Source organism: Ammospiza caudacuta, chromosome 4 (assembly GCF_027887145.1).
Source record: "Ammospiza caudacuta isolate bAmmCau1 chromosome 4, bAmmCau1.pri, whole genome shotgun sequence".
NCBI classification, from domain to species: domain Eukaryota; kingdom Metazoa; phylum Chordata; class Aves; order Passeriformes; family Passerellidae; genus Ammospiza; species Ammospiza caudacuta.
Window position 1 is genome coordinate 57,980,587 of NC_080596.1, and position 18,641 is coordinate 57,999,227.

At 38.3% G+C, this 18,641-nt stretch overlaps 1 protein-coding gene across 4 annotated transcripts in view; it reads left to right on the top strand.

Annotated features, from left to right (window-relative positions):
* Positions 1-18,641, top strand: part of ZFYVE28 (zinc finger FYVE-type containing 28) — a 113,680-nt gene that overhangs the window by 31,864 nt on the left and 63,175 nt on the right. For all 4 annotated transcript variants that reach the window (XM_058803372.1, XM_058803373.1, XM_058803375.1 and 1 more), the window contains exon 2: positions 1,238-1,378. The gene's annotated coding sequence lies outside the window, so the exon portion shown is untranslated. The remainder of the gene's footprint in view (positions 1-1,237; positions 1,379-18,641) is intronic.

Consider the following 18,641-nt stretch of genomic DNA (forward strand, 5'->3'; position numbering starts at 1 on the left):
TTATTTTGCCTCTGCAATGCAATTTAGATGCTTAAGAATCAGCAGTCATGCTTTGTCACAATTCCATACACAGACTCCTGCATCTTTGTTTATTGTCTAGAGGGTTTTAATGGTTGTGGATAAATGCTGAAGGAAAACATAAAAATCAGAAATAATAAAATCATTGGGTAGAGAATGCTTAAAGAAATGCTTTACTAAGCTTGACTATAAATACAGAGATTTAGAACTAAACATAAAATTTAGTAGTAATTGCATGCTCTCCCTCTTATTATCCTTCATTTTGGATTTTGTTTGTTTCCCTGACCATATATCACAAGCTTTATTCTTCTCCCTGGGCACCTTTATATCAGGGCTATAGTGAAGACACTATTCAAGAGTGTAGATTTTTGACAGCTTACAATTAGGATGTTGGAACCAGAACTCCTAGCTGTTAATGTTCAAAAAAATCATTTTATGGTGTAAAACTTTACTATTAATATTTCTCAGTGTTTTTGAGGAGGCATTCCTTTATTTGTTCGGTCTTTTTTATTATAGTTACTTTGATTTAATGTGGCCAGAAATCCATTGTGATGATTCTGTTCATTGCCACCTGAAAGGCTTGTGACATCATTTTCTCTCTGTAATGCCTTGTTTAGTGATATTATTATTAGTGTTATGAAGTGCATCTGTCTGACCCTGGTAGATTCAGTACCTTTCTTTTCTGTGGCTTCATTCTTGTGATGCTCAAAGGGAGGATTCTGACCAGACCATGCTGCAAAGGTTACCATGGTGCTTGATGGATTATCCCATTGCTTGACAGGTTTGGGGGGTATAGTTTGTTTTAACTTGGAGAGCATCTTTGTCTTGTTCTGCCTAGAGCTGAAGTCTGCTTCTGTTTAATAAACAAACCTTCTGATTCACTTGTTGACTCCTCCAGATAATTATGCCACAAGAAGTGAGAATGCCAGGGTGGTTTTGGAGATAATGGTAGCTGAGTAATGTCTCAGATTTATTATGTGAGATGTTTTTTGAGAAGTTTTTTTTCTTCAAAGTAGAAAAAAATTCTATGTGAGTGTAAATAATCTCAATATCATTATTTTCCATGCTGCTATACTGCTTATCTGGCTTATATGTTCAAAAAAATCGCACTAAATACAACTAGCTGAAGTTTTTAGGTTTTGGGATTGGTTTGGGGTTTTTTGAAGTTTTTAGGTTTTGGGATTGGTTTGGGGTAATTTTGTCCATGTCTCCAATGCAGAGAACAGACCCTCAGCTCCTTGCTCAGTTCTACTATGCTGATGAGGAACTAAATCAAGTGGCAGCTGAACTGGACAGTTTGGATGGAAGAAAGGACCCACAGAGATGTACCCTGCTGGTCAACCAGTTTCGCTCCTGTCAGGTAATCAAAGTGGCAACTTCCTGATTTCACTGGGATTTTTATGTACATTTAATGTATTCCATTAATTTTTTTTGTATAAGTTAGTTTTTATTGTCAGAGCTTTTTAAAATGAACCTTTGTTAGATACATGCCTTTCATTACTTTAAAGGGTATATTCTTGAAAATACTACCCATAAATTAAATTTCCTACATCTCATTTAAGAGTGCTGATGCTTTCCCTGAATAAGAATGCACATTATAACTTTGTTTCCTTTATATAAAATAAGCTTACAGGGCATGAGGCATGTTTCAAAATTTCAAGTAGCAAAAAATAGGCATGTCATTTGTAGCTGCTCATCTTTCATGCCTCATGAATTTCAGAGTTTTTCATTAGTAAATGAACAACATTCAGAGGGTTATGTTGTGTTTAGGTAATTCAGATTTTTAGAGGTAGAAAGAATCTACATTTTTCTACCCTTCATATTTACATGAATGCTTTGATATTTCTTCTCCCAGTCACACCCAAGAATTACAATTTAAACTGGAGTAGGTTCAAGTCCAAAATACATGATGCTCAGGTGCTATGAGGATTTCTGTATGAAAAGTAAATGTTTGCTGTCACTTTAGGACAATTTTAAGTGGAAGGACCATAGTAATAAATATACATTTACATCTCCAAGTAAAATATGCAGTTAAGCGTAAAGAATGTATTTTGATTCACCCTTGCTAAAATTTCTTCCTGTTACTCCTAATAAAATGTACTAAACTTCATTATGTGGAAAAATTTCATCACTAATCATGTTACAATGAGTTTCAAGAAAAGTGCTCTGATCATTGTAGGAAGTGTTCACATTAGGTTAGCTGAATCTGTTGAAAAGAAAACAGTCAGGTTCTCTGTGTATGCTTGCAAGAAAACTAAATTTCACAAATTGCAGCTTTTTGGAGTGCTTACAGAGAAAGAGTAGACAGTGATTGTGTTGTTCTGTCAGAAACAATTTTACTACTTCTGTTTACTTTGAATATCTTCACAATTTCCTACTGTATTGTTCCTACAGAAAAATGTGAGTTTAAGGGATTACCAAACTGGACGCTGTAAGTTTATTGACAATTAAAAATGCTGTGACTTGGAGTGAAAAAAAATAGATGTGAAAGTTGCCTTCAGGGGAAGACTTCAGTCTTCTGTATGACAGATCAGTTGTACTCAAACCACACTTCATAAATATTTATCTGACTTCTGCAAAACCTCCAGTACTGGATGTTCCACAAACTTTCTACTCAAATTCTTTCCAGACTGGCAGGAAAGGTTTCCTGATATTAAGGGTGGGTTAACACTATCATTGTGCAAGACAAATCTCCTTGGTTGTTTTATCCTTGGCAGTGACAATTTATTCCCTGTTTCCCTGCAGGCACACAGGCTTTCTGATGTGTTTCCTGTAGTATAGGCAGACCTGAAGAGCTGTTCTAATAAAAAAAAATCTTCTCTGAATGTTTCACCTGTAGGAGTGCAGGAAATGCAGACTCTGACTGCTCCTTGGTCAGTTTGCTTGGCTTGTTCTGTAGTGATTCACTACCTTGTGACTCTTATTATCTTCTGATGTCTGGTAATTTCATTTGCCAAACAGATTGCTGTTACTAAAACAATCTGTTGCTAGAACTGAAAGAAAGGATGGAGGATTTTTTATGTAGCTATTTTTGTAATTTGTAGTTTTAAAAGTTCTGTAGAATAGGTCAAATGTCATGTCAAAAATGGCTTTGCTTAAGTAGGTTTTACATTATTTTGTAGTACTTTGTGTAAATGCAGTGGTTTTTGTTTTCTTTCAAGAATTTGTCCTTTAATTTCTAAATGAGAGAAGGAACAGTGTTTTAGTAAGGACTCAAAATGTAGATATTTCCTGACCAAATTTCACACAGTAGGAGGAAAAATTGGTTTTAGCCTAAGGTGTGGTGGGGTTTGAGAGTGATGGAGAACCAACAGCCAGCCCTGGGCTCAGAATTGTGGTGGAAGGTTGTGCATGTAAAAGGAGGGTAACAGCTGCATTGTGCAACGCCTCTGGTGTCTGCAAAAACTGTCATGCAATTCTGAGACCTTTTCTTTAGAAATGTGCACTTTCTGACTCTTGAAGCAATGCTTTTGAAAAGTACTTTGTGACCACAGAACATAGTTTACCAGACTCCCAGTCTTTGCATGATTTTTTTCCTATTTTGTGCTAGCTTTTCCATGGAAACCGTAGTTTTAAGATCTCCAGATTACTCCCAATTTTTATCTCCATGAAATTTAGAGTCATAGTATTTCTATCAGATTTTAGTGTTTTTTAGGGACAAGGATTTCTAAAATTCCGTGTCCTATCTTGGCATCTGTTTTTTAAATTAATCATTGTTCCTGGGTTGCTTATTTTCATATCATTGACTGCTAGTGTCTGCCTGATTAACAAATTATGTTTTTCAATTTTATTTTTATCAGAGAGAGGAAATGCCTTTAAATTAATGTGATTTTTTTTTTAATGCTAACAAGTCTTACAAACTGTGATTCTTCTTGGAGAGAGGTTGGGTGTGATGTTGGCTCTTAACCATATCTGAAGAGTCAAGATTTAAATCCTTGTGTCTGTTCTGAACTTCTGATAGTTTTGTTAAAGATCTCCAAGTTTGCTGTAGTGTGTGAGCAGACAGACAAACCAGAAGATCTCTGCCTAAAGGATGTAACACTTCCTAGAGGACATACTTCAAGTTTTCTGTCTTAACAAAACTGGCAGAATTAGTCAAGGCAGGTTGAAGACATGGTGCATTGTGGATGTGCAGAGAACTGCAGTCTTCAAGCCTGTTGATGCATCCTTAGTAAAGAACTGCAGCTCTTAGTGTTGTCTTCTGCTTTGTCATAATGCTGTCTGCTGATAAGAATCACACTTTTTACCGTAAATTAACTCTTCAGAATTTCTCAGTATCTTGCAGCTTGGTTTTCAAATGCTGTGGGTTGACTGTACAGCAGGATGCTGAGTAGCATAATCCATGAGTAAGAGTGGTAAGATGAGTAAGAGAATGGTTTTCAAAGCTTTTCATTTTCACAATAATGTGATGTAACACTGTTTTCCAGTTGTGGTAGCTTAGTATAAAAATGCCATCCCTCATTTTGCCTTGCTGTTTGCATGTCAGTGGTAAACTATTGTGAAATCATAACATATCTATCAATACAGTATCTTGCATTTATTATGTGATTAATACCTATTCAACAGAATAAAACACTTCTTTACTGGTTTCTGTTAAGATGAACAATATCTAAAGTGTGCTGTGATGCATGATGAAAAGCCATGTAAGTTTTTCTTAAATGAACCAAAAGGTAGGTAGAATGTAAAACTATGGTTTATTGAACTTGATTGATGGTTCTAGAAGGAAAACTTTTTTTTATTAAGAAAAACGTCTCTGCATTAGTGAGTCTTCAGTAATACGCAGTGCTTGTTCATCTGAGGTTTCTTCCCTGCAACACAAATCATTGCAGTGTTTTTATATTAGTGGTATAACAAGGTGTCCTTTGCTATGCTTTTCACAACATCACACAGTATTGAATTTTACAAGAAGTGATGGTAGCTCATGTACACTTTTGAATTACTCACTCATGCATTCACTATCATTCTCTAAATTATTTTGCTTTGATCGTTGCTGTTTTCACATTGATTAGTGTTTTGTTAGTTGACTTGGTAAACTGGTTTAAACCAATTTATTGGCTATTTAAATGGAGTTTGGTTTATTGTTAAATATTACAAAAGTTCATTTGTTTTGTTTTAGAGTAAAAAACCCCTTTGTTTCTAAAGCAGAGATTTGTTAGGACTTCACCACTAACAAACCTGTGCATAGAAGGTGAGAATGTTTTTAGGATCATAGTCCTTGCTTGCTGTTTCAGTGCACTGAGAATTACTTCTCTGTGTACAGTAGTGAGGTCTCAGAATAGCACATGAGTCAGCTCCAGCATGGTTTTATCAGCGTTATTCCTGCAGATTGTGTCTCAGCAGTGTCTCTTGATCTGCTGAAGTGCACAAGGGAGGAATTTGCTCCATCAGGGCACTGACCTAGAGCAAACCATAGACTCTCCTGGCTGTGCTGTCCTTTTGCACTGTTCCACAGCACAGTAAAATGGGGCATTTATAATAGTTGTGAGACATGACTGTTTCTGGCTCACTGCTAGGAGTGATGGACACTGCATTGACTGGCAGTACATTACACTGGTTCTTCACTCCTTTCCTGCTGTTTGCCTTCTTGGGAAACACCTCCTGAATTACTGCAATTGGCAGCCCAGTGTTTCCAATTCAGCTTTAGCAGTTCCATTTTGCTGTAACATGAGGCTGTAAAATGCAGTCTTTAGTGGACTGCCACCTGTGTAGGTCATTCCTTCATACAGTGCTGAGAAGGAGGCACCTGTGAACCTGAACTTTGTTACCCTCTGTAGCCTAAGTAAGTGTTGCTGCGGAGTTGGAGCCCTCAGAGAAAGCTAATCATATTTCTGTGTTGTGTTTTATCACTTGTCTGTCTCAGTTTCTGTAGCAATACAAAATATGTCGTGAATTTTGTCAAAAATGCTATGTTTCAACCACACTTATCTCCATATTTCTTCAAGCTCAATTTAACAACTGAAAGCATCACTATGAAATGAGTTTGACATACAAGTGTCAGTGGAAACAAAGCTTTGTCCTCACCATAAAGGAATATGGGTTCCAGGCTGAGGGAGCTTACTGTGGGGTGTGGATGATGTAAATGGATATAAAGATGATATAAATTGAATATGGCAAACAAGGAGTAAAGGAACAGTGCTGCTGGCAGCATACTTGGGGAATCTGCTTTGTCACATGCTAAAATCGCACTCATAGGATAGTTTGGGTTGGAAGAAACCTTAAATATCAGCCAGCTCCAAGCCCCCTCCTATGGGTCTGAACACCTCTCATTAGACTTCCCCAGCAGGGGGAGGGACCTTGCTCTTGGCCTCGTTGAATCAAAATTTTTACACAAAAAGAAAATATATAGTCTATCTTTGAAATATGTTTTTTGTATATCTTAAAAGCTTAGGAATGTGATTTGCTTTCTGAAGAGGGAGATGGATGGATGAACAAGTCTAGAAGTGGGGAAGCTCTTTGTCTGGCACTGTGTTGTGTCTGACCAAAGCAGTGATTGTGTTTGATCATGGGTCACTTTAGGGGCTGGTTACCAATTTCAGCCTGATGGGGATAGCATCCAGCTGTCTTTCAAAGCAGCTTACCTCATGTATGTGGGCAGATTTCTGTATTGTTTTTTTATTTAATTAAGAAAACCTCGCAAGACACCAACAACAGTAACACAAAAAAACTCAAACCAAAAAAACCACAAACAACCAAAACAAAACCAAACAAATGAAAACAACAGGCCAGCAAAAATCTAACTCCAAACAAACAAAACTTCCAACATAACACCATCACACAGAACTGTGAAGCTGTTGCAGGGTTTGCAAATTGCTTAGTAACATTTCCAGAGTGGAAGAGAAACATGACTGAGCTGAGTAAATTGTCATAGAGCATGCATTGATTTCTCTGTAGTGGGAAATGGAAAGGCTCTTCAGTGTGTGACATTTGAGTTTTCTTATTATATATATTTAAAAATAAACAAAAGTTGATGTAGCATGAAATGACAACACAGGTGGTAATCAATAATGCACAAGGGTGAAACTCAATCTGGATTGACAAGTTGCTAAATAATGAAAAGAGAACTTATCTTTGTGTACAAAACACTATTAATTTTTTATCAGTGAAAAAGGGATGTGATTATATTATGTTAAATGGTGCATGCTGGGGTAGCCATAGGTTGTTGCTAAAGAGCTGTGATGCAAGGATGTGCTGTACCATCTGCTCATGATGACCACAGTCATTGCATGCAAACTCCTGTGGAAAGCCACTGCCTTTGGTGGATGAGGTAGTCATCCATATAAAACTTGAGGTGCTGACAGAAGAGCAAAATTAATATTTTATCTGTACTTCAATTAGAACAGTTTCTTCTTTTGGTCACAAGCTGTATTCAAATTTAAAAATACATTTATTCTTTGTGAAAGAGAACCCAGCTATGGAAGGCTCTTAATTTCAGAGGTATTGGAGTCTTCCAATGCTCAGCTTCAAAAGATAAAATGATTTTTCATTTCTTAATGTATGATTATTTGCCCTTGATCATAGTTTTTATATTGCTAACAATTGGCACCTTGGTACCTTGAATGAGAATTGGCAGGGGGCCTGAGACACAGAGATGTCATTCCCAGAACATTTGGAGGCTAAATGAGGACAATGGAGCCAGGTCATTTTAAGGCTGACTTTTTTGAGCCTTTGTGAAGTAAGATACTGTACCAGACCCAGTTATGTAGGAATTAATGTAATGTGATGTGTCTGACTGTCAGGGGCTTTACAGTTCTGCCACACTCTTCAGCAGTGCCATCAGAGGATTGCTGTCAGCTCTGCTATATGTGATTGGCTAAATTTTAATTATTTTTTTTACTGTTGCAAAGAAAGATAGATTCTGGTATCAGCCACTGAATTTTTTATGTAGTCTGAATTGTTTATGTAGTCTCATAACTTAAATATGCTGCAATTTTCCTTCTTTTCTCCATATGGATGTGGTAGCTCCATGTTAGCAAGATTAACAATATGTGCAAATTATTTATTTTGCAATGTTTCTGTACTTGGGGATTAAGTCTCTTTCCTGTGCTAGAAGCCTTTTCACTTAATCATATAGAAAAATCCCCTTTCTTTATTTATTTTTTCCTTTAATGCTGGGAAAGTATGATAAGAAAGACAAAAAGGCAAGCCAGTAATTTTTTTCAAGTCAGTTCTTAGCAGTGGAATTTAATTTTCATTGTGACCTTAACATACTTGAAAGTTAAAGCCTGTTTTTTAATAAGAAATAATTAATTTCATAATAATGGATTATTATGAAGAATATTTTGTGGAATATTGTGCAATCTGGTTTTCTCATGTGTTAGGTTGTTTTAAGTAAGTTTTCATTTAGCGAAATCCTTGAATGGAACATCCTGAGTTGGAAGGAAGGCACAAGGATCATCAATTCCTGGCCCTGCACAGCCCCATCCCCAGGAGTCCCCCCCTGTGCCCCAGAGCATTGTCCAAACACCCCCTGAGCTCTGCCAGGCTGGTGCTGTGACCGCTGCCCTGGGGAGCCTCGTCAGGGCCCAGCCGCCCTCTGGGGCAAAACCTTTCACTAATATCCAACCTGAACACCCCTGATACAACTTCAGGCCCTTCCCTCATTCCTGTCACTGTCACCACAGAGCAGGGATCAGTGCCTGCCCCTCCCCTCTGAGGAAGTTCTAACTGCACTGAGGTCTCCTCTCACTTTCCTCCTCCTGGGACATCCCCAGTTCATTTGTTTGTCCCTGAGTCCTTCCCCAGAGGTTCTCACTGTGCCACTGCCAGCTCCAGGCTCTGTGCATCCCAGCCCTGCATTACACACAGAGCCAGCAATGCCCCTTCCTGCCCTGCCCTCTGCTCCTGGAGAGCTGCACCCCTCCAGCAGTCACAGAACTCATCCCACAGGTTCTGCTCATGCCACTGATGCCAAATCCTTGGGGCTGGGCCAAGGCTTTGAGCTCCTCCTGCTGGATCCTCCTGCTGCACCTTGGGATGAAAGCCTTTAGGTGTTAAATATGTTAAATATATATCTATATATGTTAAATACTGGACACAAAAAGGACTTCTGCATTTTGCAAGGAGGGATTGCAAAATGCTTTAGAGTTTGAGAGAAAAGATGAATTTCACACTGCCCTTTCATTACCATTAGTGTATAATTTAACAATATACTACTAATTGAATGGCTGGAATTCAAGGTGATGGGAAGAAAATAAATTGTTGGCCATTAGGGTTTGTTCAATCATTGCAACTTTATAATTAGCCAGAGAGAATGAGAAACTTAAATAGTTCCCTTATAACTCCAAGTTCTCTTTGGAGAAAAGATGCACTGTTTATCTTCTGCCTCCCATTTATCCTTTTGAAAGAATTTGTGTTAACTCATTGCTGCACAGTGTTCTTGGTGAAAAATAATGCAGACTTTAAGACAATAATTAACAAAATTATAAATTTTTGAAAGCATTACATGTATTAGCAAGCTAGTGTTGCTTCGAAGAAGTTTGAAATGATTGATATGAAAACAGCTGGTGATAAGGATGGATTTGCTGTTGGAGAGCAGGCTTCAGACAGTGGGCTTTGTTCCTGCATGCTTATGCACTGCTTGCACTCATAAAAATTTCCCATTTTAAAGGCTTTGGGAAATCTGTACTTGTATAAAATTAATTATGCAGAAAATCTTCTCTTGATTAAGGAAGCTTACCTTTTTTGCTTATTCCACGTACTCTCTCCTGCTGGGTTTCCATTTTTTAGAGTAGTGCTATTTTTTCAACACTTGTCCAAGTGGTGTTGAGGTGAGCAGCAGCAGCATTACCCCAAGTACATGGTTCTTCACCTGCTGAAGAGATAAAGCTAGATACTTCTTACATGTTCATACTGCTCCTTGTTCCATAGTTCTGAGAAAGGCTCAGAATTTAATTCAGAAAATGTAGTGCTCTTGATACTAACTTATGATGTACACAATGCAAATTCTTAGGTTTGCCCTGAGAATACATTTTCAGTTCTCTAGAGGTCTCAAGGTTTCTGTGCCTGAAGATGACTTACACAAATACCAAGCAGCAGATATTTGTATTCTTTGGTTTCTCACTTGCCCTGCAGTGTCTGTAACTGCTGCTGAGGTTGTTGCTATTCCACATACACAGGGCTTATAACCAAACAGAGTAATAGTTCATGTAGAGGTGGTAAATGATGATCCTCTCGAGGCTGCAAAGCTTGTTTAATTGATTTGTGCAACTGAGGCTCTGAGCTAAACTGCCTTTGTGATGGAAGCTCTGGTTATTTTTGCTTTGGAATTGTTCTGGTACTGTGAAAAAGTCTTTTTTGGTGTTTTTTGTTCACTTTTTTCTGTTTGGGTCTGATGCAGACACAAATAATCAGAGATGGAATCTAGTAGGCTTTCAGAGTCATGTTTACCTTTGACTTAGCTGATAACTGGTATGAGAAATTATTTTTCATTTTCATACATTTGTACAAACCTCTGGCCTCAGTGCCAGCCTTGTTTATTATTTGTACCATATTCCTCCATAGGGATTTTGCAAATTTGACTGTAAAATCTTTTAACCCTGTAGCTGGAATGTGATGAGTTTTCTCAGTAGATCTAATTAAAACATTTGTGGTTGTCTGGCTTATTCTGAAATGCAAATATCATAATGTATAATTGAGAAAAGAAAATTATGAGGGGATTCCTCAACCAGGAAAGCAGCATTATCTTGATGTAAATTTTTAGGAGAACTTTAGGCCACTCATTTAAAATACACACACTGTAGAAATTATTTGAAGCTCGAACACTCTTAGAATGAGTCTCCAAAGATTTGGGCTCCTTGGTTTTCAATTTAAGTGTTGTTGGATATAACTCTGTATTTGTGGTGTAATTTCACAATTGGCCTTTTTTTGTCATTTGTCTGCAGCTGCGCAACTTCAGCATAACTCAATTAATTCTGTACTCAGTGAAATCAGATTTTTCATTGATTTTTAACACTAAATGTGTTCTTTCTTTCCTACCAGGTAAAGGCTTTTAAATTTACCAGTGCTGTGGGTTATGAGTGGGCTTTATAACTGTATTAATGGAAGGGCGTAGAGTGGTTTCAGAAGGAAACATTTCTGTAAATTTGAGTGGCTTTGGTCAGAGGTCTGTGATAGCTTTAGCAGCTCTGCATGTTGGCTGCCCAGTCTTGGATTCAAGCAAGCCTTGGGCACTTGGTAGAAATGTTATAAACATTTTAGTTTCAGTAAATATCTTAACTTTATTGCTTGGCTGTGTAGTTGAGCATGGGCTAACGAGAGAAATGAACTTTGATTTTATATAAAAATAACCCTGTTCCAATGTGTATTTCTGTGTTATCACACATAATTCCTTAGGCATTATTCCGTGGTCTGTTGGCAGCGTCAGTTTAAAAATTTACACTGTTCTTGTTCCTATTCCCACACTTATGCATGGCACCCCTCAAAGCACATCTTTGAGAGAGCTTTGAAGTTTTAGATCCTTATCCAAGGCTAGTTTAAATAAACTGTGGTAAGCTTTACATTGCAAACACTTGTTCAGCTGTACTGATGCACGTATTTGTGGAGTCTGCCTGTGAACTCTAGCAGTGAAATGACGTGGGTCACTCTGGCACTGAAACCCTTTCCTGGTGTCCCCAGCACAAGAGCACTGAGTGCTGGTGGGACATGGGGACAGGGACTGCAGGGTGGGTGAGATGGGGAGATAAGGGCTGAGTCTCCTGCCAAAGGCTGACACTGCAGAATGGCCTGACGCCAGTCTGTGATGGAAAGTGGCTTTGTGTTTCAGGGGTAAAAAAAACCTTATCTGAGGGTGTCTCCTGCTATCTGATAAGTTTAAGTGGTATGAGAATAAGGAATCTCTAGGGGGAAATGTATGCTCTTGCATTCTGTGCTTTATTGGAATTGGATCCATGCTGAAGAGAAGCAGTTTTTACAAAGGAAGTCGGCATCAAGGAGCATCCCTTGATGGAGAGGGTACCTGTCAGGAGCTGCTGAAGAACTCAGAGGGCAGTGCTGTAGTGGATTGGCAGTGAGTTATCTGTGAAGTACTAATTGTATCATTAACATCCTTGACAGGAGCAAACTGGGAGTATGTACCATAATCACTGTGAACAATGAGACAGTTCAGAGGTGGGATGTTTTCCTGTTTGATTGCATCTGTCCATTGAAGAACATTTTCTTGTAGAATTAGATGGAAATAGATCTCATTAAAGGAGACAAATTAGCCAAAAGTGAAAGGAACTCCCTGCTGGGTTCTGAAACCTAATGATTGGTTAGCAGTTGGCAAGAATCTATTCCTGATGCTATTTTGTTAATTGATACAAAGGTTAAACAGTGTGGATTGAACTAGGAGTACTTTTAGCTGAAGTAATGGCCAGGTCTTTCTTGCCTAATTTGTAACCCTGGAGACATTATATTAGTTATGTTATGTCAGTGAAGGAGACAGCAGGGTAATCCCTGAGATGAAAGAGAAAGTTGACCGAAAGAAACATTCGTGGTCACAAAGTTTAGAAACTGTAGCAGACAAAGATACCTTTTAACAACAGAGGGAAGAAGTAAGAACCAGAAGCAAACTCTGTCCAACTTGTTGGGTGCTCCTCATTGATTTGTGGTGAGGAGGGAATCATGATTGTTTTCTGAATTGTATCTGTGTTTGAGGCCTTTTTTAAACTGGAACAGAGCTGGTGGACTCTAGAAATAAGTTCTCATAAGGCTTGTATTTAAGAGACTTTCTGCAGTAAAGTCAGAAATTTGTGCCAGGATTAGGCTGTTTGACATGAGAGTGAGCTAAGACTTATTTGGAGAAAATTATTTTCTTTTATGCAGTGTCTTCCAATTTAATTTTAGTGGGGACAGTGCCAGTCTAGAAAAAGAAAGAAAAACTGACAAGAGCCATTTTAAAGTGATGATGTCAAGATTAAGTTTAAATCTGAGACAATACACATATCTACTTTACTTTTTTCCTGTCATCACAGAGCTTGTAAATTTGGGTGGTTTTCCCTTAGACTTTCATTTCCAGTTCAGTTGTTTTATAATTGATGGCAACATTTGTCATTTCATTACTCCTAGCAGTGATGACTTGTGTGAGTTGCATTGCCCTAACAGATGTCTTCTCTTTGCTGCCTGACATCTTCAAACAGTTGGTGTCAGGTATCTGCTTCCTACTTGGATTTGCCATTGAGTGAAAGATCTTAACATTTATTTTGCAAGCAGGCAGAGTTGTCAACCCTTTCATATGTTTTCACCATACTTCACTGCAAATGAACTTGAGTATGGTTGTTCTAAATACACTAAGGAACTTATAAGTATCATAAGAGTTGTGTGTTTTGTCTGTTGGGTTTGGTTCACAGATGTTAAATTTGCCTTTTTTCCCCCAGTAAATCAGGTGATCAGCAGAATGTTGTAGTTGGGTGAAAAACAAACCTGCAGAGTTAAACATTCATTATCAATAAAAAAAATAAATATGTCTTTTTAAATGTTGGCTTTTAACAGCTTTTCATAATTTTGGGGGAAACTTCTGGTCACTACAGAATAATTAGCAAATGGCTATAAAATATAAAATGCTTGACTGTAAGTTGGGCCATCAGTACAACTCCATCAACAGGAATGTATTTAATGTATTCCATTAACAGGAATTGTATTTTCTTTCTACATTTCATATTTGATCTTATATAGGGAGTGATTAATATTTAAATGTATTTTTTCCTTGAAAAAAGGATCCTAATAATGTTTAGTACTGTAGTCTTAAATTGTAGTTTCTCACGTTAACAAGTTTTTTCATGTATTTCCACTTGCTCACATAGGGTCAGATAGGTCATTGTGAGAAACTCCTGTTATCTAAGACTGTGGACAGAGTGGAATGAAAATGCTGTGCATTGCAGGTCAGGGAATTAATTTGCAGCAGCGAACTGTAGGGAAGAAAGCTGGATCCATGCCAACTCAGTAATGAATGTGTTGGGGATGCAGGATGCTTTCATTGCAGCAGGGGAAGGCAAAGTGAAGATGGCAGTAATTCATGATGACATCTCCTTCATTCTGCCCTCTGAATGGGGATTCCTCTTTTATTTATTGAGAGTTGTTGCTAGGCTGGGGCAATACAGAATTTAAATTGCTAGATATCCAAGGTGCCTTTTCATGGTCAGTTTTGGTATTACTCTCTAGTGGGATGGGTTAAACTAGGAGCTGCTCCCCAAAGTTCATACATGGAAAAATTATGTTACTTTTAGAAAGTGGAGTCTCATGAGTTGCACCCTCAGTTTACAGATGATACCAAGTTGGGTGGAAGAGTTGATCTCTTCAACAGGTTGATCTCTTCAACAAGAGTTGATCTCTTTCAACAGGAAAGCTCAGCAGAGGGATCTGGACAGGCTGGATCAGTGGGCCCAGGGCTCTGAGGTTCAACAAGGCCGAGTGCTGGGTCCTGTCCCTGGGTCACAGCAACCCCGGCAGTGCCACAGCTGGGCCAGAGTGGCTGGAAAGGGCCCCGTGGAAAAGGACCTGGGGGTGCTGGGTGAGAGTGGCTGAACACGAGCCAGGGGTGCCCAGGTGGCCAAGAAGGCCAATGGCAGCTGGGCTGGATCAGCAGTGGTGTGGCCAAGCACAGGTATTTTGAGTGGCTGAGGCAGCTGGACATATTTAGCCTGGAGAGGAGGCTCAGGGAAGACCTTATTGTTCTCTCCAACTACCTGAGGTTGTAGCCAGGTGGCGTTCAGGCTCCTCTCCTCAGTAATAATAGAAAAGGCAAGAGGAAATGGCCCAGGTTGTGCCAGGAGAGGTTTAGATGGGATATTAGGAAAGCTTCCTTCATGGAAAGGGTTATCAAGCATTGGAACAGGCTGCCCAGGGCAGTGGCTGAGTCACCATCACTGGAGGTGATGAAAAGATTTGTGGATGTGGTACTTGGGCACATGATTTAGCAGGGGACTTGGTGGTGCTGTGTTAGTGGTTGGACTTGATCTGAAAAGTCTTTTCCACCCCAAACAATTCCATTGAACTACATTGCCAGTAGGAAATAATCAATTAGCTGATGAGGCAAAAAGAGTCTGAAAGCTCAGCCTTTGGATCTGTGCAAGATGGACTGGAGGGAAGACCTCAGAGAGGCTTGGGATCTCTAGTGTGAAATAACTGTCTGGGTTCTGAAGCCAGGACTTTTGTGTATACCTTGAGAACCTGTTTGTTACATCACAGAGGACACCACCCCTTGGTACTGGATTCTTTTGTTAAAGTAGCCCATAAAACCCTAAATACTCACAAATTGTTTTAATTACAATAAAATCTTCCTTTATTTTTGGCATTAATTTTTGTTCTTCAGTGACTTCTGATTGCAATAATGTGATGTTAAAGGAGTTCTGGAACTTACCAAGCTAGAAAAGGTAACAAAAAATGTCATAGACTTAATTAAATGAAGAGGATAAAGAATCATCTCTTCAGCTCATGGTGATATTGTCATAGACCACATTGCCTTAGCTGGATTTTACTGATAACTCAAAACATGACTGTTAAAGAGGTACTGAAGAGCACAGAAAGTTACCTTCCTTTGAAGAAGTCTTGCAAAAGACCTCAGAAAGGTCATATTAAATTTAATGTTGTGGAAGAGCGGCATAAATTTCATCAATGACATGTACAAAAGAGTAGATTAGTTTGCCTTTTGTTGCTGTAAACATATGTTTCATAGTATAAGGAAGATGATACCTTGGCATTTTTTTGGTACCTATTCAGGAAGCTAATGCAGCAATTGATGTTAGCGTTATGCTCTAATTATTTCATATATGGCTAATTACTGATGGGCCAAAAATAAACCAACTTTTTGTCCTCTACTCTGGCTACCTACATACATTGTCTCACTACCACTCATTATCTTCCCTATCAGCATAAAATATAAGTGCTGTCTGTTATGAGAAACTCTGAGCTGTGTTTTCCAGGAAATGAGGAGTTTGGAGTAAATCCCAAAGCAGAATCTCTGCAGTGGCTGCCTGTGCTACTGAAAAGCCTCAGCAGAGCACCTGAAACAAAACTGTGCACATCCCAGTGTGCAGATAAAGCAAAAGATAACAGATAAAGCCACCAAAGGAGGCATTAAAATCCAGAGGCTTTTATGTGGAAAGATGGATCAAGTGAAAGATTTACTACTTCAATTCCAACTAATTGATTTCTGTTGCTTAATTGGAGCAAAATTTCAGTGCTACCATGTATCCAAACCCATTTGTTATTAGCTTACAAAGCAGAATACTGTAATTAAATAAATTGAATGTTTCTTGAAGCTCTTCTAAAGAAAAGACTAATTTGCTTACAATGCCTTGGATAGTCTGTCTAAATTGGCTGGCATCCTTCCAGTTTTAAAGCATCTGAGATCTGAAATTATTATGGGAGCAAATATTCCAGATTTTTTATGGAAGTTATTCTGCTCTGGGTGTCATAAGAAAAATGGTAGAGGGAAGTGATGGAGAAATGTTGGTTTGTTTTGGGGGTTTTTTTCTTCTGTAGGACAATAAAATAAACCCTGTAGAACAACAGGGAATTTGGGAAATTGCACATCTTGAAGCAGCAAAAGCAATTTACCTTGTAGAAATCTTTCAATATTTGTACATTTTATATCTAAGTTCCATCAACTGTTCCTTCCTAATCTTCCTGTATCTCTGCTAGACCAGGCAGGAAAAGATGCCCATCTTTTCAATTGGCTTTTTCACTCAGCTCTCTGGCAGAATAACCAGCTGCCCACATGAAGCATACAGACAACTGCTACTGGAGATGGGCTATTGTGATTTATCTCCATTGGGAAGTGCATATTAAAATTCTAATTATCTGCAGTTTAACTTAGTAGTACTGCACATATTAAAAAAACACCTGACTCCAAGTTTGGCATAAGTGGAGATATATTGGTAGATCTTGGATGCTCTGGAGCAGACGCATCTAGAGATTATAGGAATGTTGAAGAAATGAGGAAGAATATTAAGGGTCTTTTAAGTAGGAAGCAAATAAATTATATGCTTAAACATTAGCATATTGTATAAAGTTGAATTATCTTCGTTACATCATCTTGTCTTTAGTTGCAATATTTAAGTGCATTAAGGTATAAAATTTCATTAGGCTTGTAATAATTATCTCCTGAGATGATTTAGACCATCTTAGAGCTTTTTAACAGGTATAATGATTAAAAAAACAGAGCAAAACCATGGAACGGTTGCTTACCAGCTGTGAGTCCTCTTTCTTTATTCTATTTGTGTAAAATCTTCTTTGATACTCAGGAATTTTGAATATGTATATAGGTGGTTATGTAAGGGAAATTCAATCTTGTAGCTGCTGTCAAATAAGATTACATTTATAAAATAATCCACTGAAGTAAAATAAAATTTAGGGAGGAAAGTTTTTTTTAATATGTCTTTTCCTCTTATTCTGTGTAGCATTTTAGGGGGAAAAAAGTAAGAGAAAAATTGCATTTCCCCATATTAAAGTTGGTTGGCAAGTAAAATAAATTGGAATATCATGTTCTAAAATAAAATGTCATTGGATTACTTACAGTCTGATATAACCAGATTTGAATAGTGTTCTTCTCCCATTTCCTGCCTTAATATTTCTCTGCATGTTGTGAAAGTTTTACAAAATTTTAACTGGTAAGATTGCTTTTTACCACTGTATCTCTCTAATGCAAAAAGGCCTTTACAAACTTTGATTAATTCTCTGAAAACAGGAATCTGGCTTTTTCATCCTGGTGATAAAGACCAACTTGTATTGCACTAGTGATAAAGTGAGAGCTACAGGCAAAGCACCTGGTCTCAAAATAGATCAGTAATAACAGATTTGAGTGACTCATGCCTTTCTACAATGTAAATGTTTTTATCCTCAGTTCCAGTCTTTGCTCTGTTACTTTGGGTGGCAGCTGGGTAGGTTAGGAGTTGTTTTTCCTAGGAGACCTACTTTCCAAATACTTTGGTTCCCAGGCAGAGTTAGCTAAAAAATGGTGAGAGAAGTGTACTCAATACCACGAATTAAGAAATGGAAGGGGGATGGGAAAGTTGCTGTTATTCTGGCTTTTCTGACCCTAAAGTGTCATGCCAGTTTGGATGTGATTGTTTGTCTAACTCCCTGTTGTCCTGGAGGTGGTGCATGTTCTGCAGCCAGCGGTTCCAGATGCTGCTGCTGCAGCAGGGTCTGGGCATCTCTGCTCTGTTCTCTTCCAGCATTTGAGCTTCCAGTGCTCCTTGCAATGACCCCAGGCAGTATTTAAGGTTGGTTTTTCCATCTGTTCCTGCAAGGGGCATCCCTTTGGGTTCTAAGGGATCCTAGTGCCCCACTGATCCTGGCAGTACAATGGGCCCAGCACAGTGAGGGGGAGATTTCATCTCTAAAATCAGGAATTTTGTCAGTGATTCTAGTTTTCTTTTCTTGTCTTTTCTCATACCTGCTGGCCATGGTCTGTGTTGTGATGCCCTGGAGGGGCTACAGGGCATTTGATTTTCAGTCTTACATCTAGAGAAGATGGTTGATGGTTGCATTTCTTTGTGTGTTTTAACTGTATGAGATGAGGTTTTTTGTTTGTTTTTTACAACTTTATTGAAATGAAAGTTATTATCTCATGACAGCTTTGCAAAAAATGCTTTATTGTGAAACTGTTTTAATGGTTAGCACATCAAGTACCTTATACCAGTGTG